At 39.1% G+C, this 5,746-nt stretch overlaps 1 long non-coding RNA gene across 1 annotated transcript; it reads left to right on the forward strand.

The window, feature by feature from the left end:
• Positions 1-3,998: 3,998 nt before the first annotated feature.
• On the forward strand, positions 3,999-5,322 carry LOC109216719. Its single transcript, XR_002066541.1, has 2 exons — positions 3,999-4,428; positions 5,126-5,322. It is a non-coding gene; the product is annotated as an uncharacterized LOC109216719 (long non-coding RNA).
• The last annotated feature ends 424 nt before the right edge of the window (positions 5,323-5,746 follow it).

Raw genomic sequence — 5,746 nt, forward strand, 5'->3', positions numbered from 1 at the left:
TACCTCTGATAAGCCGAACAAAGTGTTTTAAAGACATCGAAAAGGTCGCTAAGAATGACTTGCTTCATGGGCAAAGTAGATAGCACCCCAGACACAAACTAATATCGGGTGCAAAATAATCGAGTTTGATTTTTAAAGGAAAAAACTGCCAAAGTGAAGACTTGCTTTATAGACAAAGTTTAGCAACGCCTTAGACATCCGGTTATGAAACAGCCGGAGGCGACAGTAGAAAGCCGACGTTTCTAGAACACGGTACAGAGCCTCCTAGCTGTTTGGTACCATACTTGCAAATCAGTTCTCTAACAACGAGGTGGCCGCAGATTCAAACAGCTCAGAGCATTCAAGGCCACAAACCGACCACCATTGTTAAACTCACAAATCTTTCTTTGTTTGAAGCAGGAAACAAAGCAGTGTAGAATTGAAGTTCTCAAAAGACGAATTGTCACCAAAGGTAAGTTCTTCAAACTCTCTGCTTTTTCTTTCTAGATATGCCTATAATCACATAATCAACCACTGCACTTTCCAGTATCAGGTACATCAATCCTTAGTTGAGGTTCCATTTTGAAATAGGGCACACCACTCCCTAGCCGCATGTTTAGTATAGGGTACACCAATCCCTAGATGTATTTTCTGACATAAGGTACAACCATCTTTAGTGAGGTTCCATTTTAATACAAGGTATCCTATTCCCTGGTTACTTTCTCTCTTAGTGATACAAGGATCCATCCATTGGTTACATTCTCTCAGCGATATAAGGTGCCAATCCCTAGCCATATTCACTTTTAGTAATACATACATTCCTTCTCACTGATACAGGGTGCCAACCTCTGTTATATTCCCTCTTAGTGGTACAGGACGCCAACTCCTGGTTACATTCTTTCTCAGTGGTACAGGGCGCCAACCCCTGGTTACATTCCCTCCAAGTCTTTCAACCTCACTCGTAGGAGACGCACTTCCTATTTTGAGTCATTCCAATAGGAGACGTACTTCCTAATCTGAACCATCAATCTTAGGAGACGCACTTCCTAGTCCAAACCTTTCAAACTCATTTATAGGAGATGCACTTCCTAGTTCGAGCAATTCCAATAGGAGAGGCACTTCCTAATATGAATCATTAATCCTAGGAAATGCACTTCCTAGTCTAAACCTTTGAACCAATCCTAGGAGATGCACTTCCTAGTTTGAGTTATTCCAATAGGAGACGCACTTCCTAATCTGAACTACCAATCCTAGGAGACGCACTTCCTAGTTTGAGTCCTTATAATAGGAGACATACTTCCTAATTTGAACCATCAATCCTAGGAGACGCACTTCCTAGTCCAAACCTTTCAATAGGGCGCATTCCAATAGGAGACGCACTTCCTAATATGAATCATTAATCCTAGGAGACGCACTTCCTAGTCCAAACCTTTCAACCAATCCTAGAAGACGCACTTCACACTCATAGGAGACGCACTTCTTAGCTCGAATCGACCCTGTTCATTCTAATAAGAGATGCACTCCCTAATATGAATCATTAATCCTAGGAGACGCAATTCATAGTTCGAGTCCTTCAATTTCGTAGTCATTCCAGTGCTACCCATGGGAGATACACCTCCTAGTCTATGTCTTATCCGTTCTACTCCTAAGAGAAGCACTTCCTAGTCCAAACCTTTCAACCAATCCTAGGAGATGCACTTCCTAGTTTGAGTCATTCCATTAGGAGACGCACTTCCTAATCTAAACCACCAAATCTTAGGAGACGCACTTCCTAGTACAAGTCTTGCAACCTCATTCATAGGAGACGCACTTCCTAATTTGAACCACCAATCCTAAGAGACGCGTTTCCTAGTCGAAGCCCTTAAACCTCACTCGTAGGAGACACACTTCCTAGTTTGAGTCATTCCATTAGGAGACGCACTTCCTAATCTAAACCACCAATCTTAGGAGACACACTTCCTAGTACAAGTCTTGCAAAGGAGACGCACTTTCTAATCTGAACCACCAATCCTAAGAGACGCGTTTCCTAGTCGAAGCCCTTAAACCTCACTCGTAGGAGACACACTTCCTAGTTTTAGTCATTCCATTAGGAGACGAACTTCCTAATCTGAACCATCAATCCTAGGAGACGCACTTTCTAGTCCAAGCCCTTCAACTCACTCGTAGGAGACGCACTTCCTAGTTTGAATCTTTTCATTAGGAGACGCACTTCCTAATCTGAACCACCAATCCTAGGAGACGCACTTCCTAGTCCAAACCTTTCAACCTCATTCGTAGGAGACGCACTCCCTAGTTTGAGCCATTCCAATAGGAGACACACTTCCTAGTATGAACCATCAATCCTAGGAGATGCACTTCCTAGTACAAGTCCCTCAACCTCACTCATAGGAGACACACTTCCTAGTCCAAGTCCTTCAACCCCACTCGTAGGAGATGCACTTCCTGGCTTGAGTCATTCCAGTAGGAGATGCACTTCCTAATCTATACCTTTATTCGTAGGAGATGCACTTTCTAATCCAAGTCCTTCAACCTCACTCGTAGGAGACGCACTTCCTAGTCCGAGTCTTTCCACCTCACTCGTAGGAGACGCACTTCTTAGCTCGAGTCAACCCTGCTCATGCTAATAAAAGATGCACTCCCTAATATGAATCATTAATCCTAGGAGACGCAATTCATAGTTCGAGTCCTTCAATTTTGTAGTCATTCCAGTGCTACCCATGGGAGATGCACCTCCAAGTCTATGTCTTATCCGTTCTACTCCTAAGAGAAGCACATTCGATTCGGAGACTTCTGTATCATTTTTGCATCTTTCAAATAAAATAAGCTGATCTGCAGCTTTACCCAATAACTCACAAAATTTTCTCAGTGCCACACTGGGGCAGAAAATTTTGTTCGTTTTGTTCGTCTTTGATGGCTTTGCAGGCCCTTCCATAGAGCACAGGTTGTGACGATCAAAGGCTTGCCGTTTCAGTTATCATCAGAAGAAAGAAGTCTTTCGATCACAGTTTAGTTGGAGTTAACTTTGACAATCTGTCAATAACCCATCTTCTGAAGATTCATCATCTCAATTTCGGATCAGGAAAGCAGGCACTGAGATTGAGTCATAATCTTTTCTTCAAAGAGCATCAAGATCCAAACTAAGGTCAACACAAACAAGAAAGTCAAGAATCAAGATTTGACTCCAGAAGACACATAGAAAGAATTTTGTAACTCTTAGTTTGCAGACATATATAGTTCTCTATCTCTCTCTTCCTTTTGATGTAAGCAGTAAGTAACATTAACAACAAAAACAACAACAACAACAGCAACAGTATTCACTCCAGTGGTTGGTAGTCCCAGCTACCAAATTTTTCAGAACTACACTGACCTGATTCCTTTATAGCCAAGGATATGTAGGCAACCTCGAAAGCAGGTTCGGTCACCTTTTTCAAAAAATTGCTTCCATTGGAGTGATATGTGAGCAAATATAGCTATGGCAATTCACTTTTCTTTGCACGAAAACTCTTCATGTTCTCGAGCAAAGAGGGTTGCTGTAAACACCTAATTTTTGCACTATTTTAACACCCTCCTAAAGTTATTAGTGTTTTGTTAGATTAAGTATTTTTCTCAAATTTTGTGTCTTTCATTGCATATATCCTATCATGAAAATACCAAAAATAGTTCTTCCTTCATTTGTGCATTTTAGGAATCGACTAACTTTTCAATTGGTGAATCAATCTGGTAAATTGATCATTTGAATAAGTTATTTAATTAATTATTTATTTGTGTAAATTTTTTTTAATAAGTAGGATTAAGGAAGAATTTTGGCCAAATTTGAAAGAAAAAAGTGGCAAGAGTGCAAGATAAGGGGCTGTCACTGAAAGGGTCCGAAACTACGTAGTTTTGCCTCAAAACTACGTCGTTTCATTAAGTGAATCAAGATTAAATCTCATCTATTCACCTTCCCTCATCCAATGGTCCACAATCAATCTCCCAACTAGGTATTTAAGACTTAGAAATGCTGAAATTTTGCCTCATTTCCCCCATAATTCTTTTCTCCTTCCTCTCCCTTCACTCTTTCTTTCTCCATAACCGCCGCCTCTCCACCGCCGCCGGAAATCGCCCACCGGCGGCCGACCACCACCAAATCACCCCAAAATCGCATCATACAATCTCCACAGTCTCCTCTTTACATATCTCCAAACCAAATCCTTAACAAAACCCTCAAACTCCTTGAATTTTAGATCTAGAAAACTTAAGCAGCAAATTTTTTCCCCAAATTCTTGAAGTTCCGGCCACTAACACCCCCACAATACCTACATCAACGGATAGAGCTCCTCAAGACCTACCTATTGATGTCAATTCTACACCAAAAATCCGGCAACCAAAAGTCCGGCCAAATTCCGGCGACCTCCCCGAACGCCCTCGTTTGGCATGCCACCATTTTTCGGCCACTTGAAATTTAAAATGGTAAAAAATACTATTCTTTTTTCATGGTTGATTTGTTTTATTATTTTTTCAGATTTTTTTTTGCCTCTTATTAATTATTTTAGCATTAGTTTTTGAAGTTTTGAAATGCTGAATTTTCTGTTTTTACATTGGTTTGAATTGGTTTGTTAGTTTATTAGTTTGTGAAGGGTAAAAGGTAAATGATGAAATAGGGTACTAGTAGCTTACTTTTTACTAGTAGGGTAGCTGAAATGACATTTGTTGTCCTTGTTTCTGCTATAGCAGTTTCAGGCTGTCCTTTCACCTTTTGGACAGCCTTTGAACAGTGTTTAGCACACAAAAGTTAGTCCTTTTGGACAGACTTTTGGCGAACCAAAATCTGCCCAAAAATGGCTTTCTTTGCCTACTTAAGGGCAGCCCTTTCCTCACTTTACACACACTCTATCACACATTTGCTAGATATTTTTACACACTAAAAAACACAATTTTAGGAGTAAAAATCAGCAGCTGAACTTAAAGAAAGTAAGCTGAAATTGTAGCTTTATGAGTGCTTCTTAGAGTGAAACTCTTTTAAAAAAGAATAAGTCTTTTAGAGTTGATTCTGGGTTTCTTCTCTAAGGTTTTCGGGATGTTTAAAGCCGATTTTGCTGCTGTTTTCTGCTATTTTTGTTGCTGAAATTTAGTTCTTCCCTGCTGACATTTTCTTTTTGCTATCCAGGTAATTCTCTCAAAGTGCTACTATAATTTTGAGTCAAGAACGAATAGAAATGAAGCATATTTAAGTGTTATTCAGCTTCTTTTTGAGCTTTAAATATCTTGTTTTGTGTAGGATTTTGTATGTAAGCATGTGTAATGAATGTTGAACTTTTTGTTTAATTGTGGTTGACACCATGTTTTAAAATATTTTGGCTCATAGCTCGTTGTCTTTTTCTTGTCCGTTGCAATGTATATTTGAGGCCGGAAGATTATCGCGTATTTTAGGCTAATGCATGTTTCATAAAAAGGAAATATGATTTCTTTTAATTTTATAAGTTTTTCCTTTTAGTAGCTTATTGAGTTTAGTTTGTTTGAGATTTGTTAGCCAATGTTCAACAATCTGTGATGTTCATTTACAAATTTTTTATTAGTGTGTTATTTCTTGTAATTATTGGTTTATAAGTATTTTGGTGTGAATTTATTTTTATGAGCATAAAATAGTAGTTAGGTGATGAAAGGATAAAATATTGGTCCCTACAAATATAATAATAGTTTATCGATAGTTAATAGTAAGTTGGACAGAAAATATAAAAAGCTAGGCCCAAAGTTAATAACTAACCTTTGGCCCAAACTGGCCATGTAA

The sequence above is a fragment of the Nicotiana attenuata genome, unplaced genomic scaffold (assembly GCF_001879085.1).
Source record: "Nicotiana attenuata strain UT unplaced genomic scaffold, NIATTr2, whole genome shotgun sequence".
Taxonomy (NCBI): Eukaryota; Viridiplantae; Streptophyta; class Magnoliopsida; order Solanales; family Solanaceae; genus Nicotiana; species Nicotiana attenuata.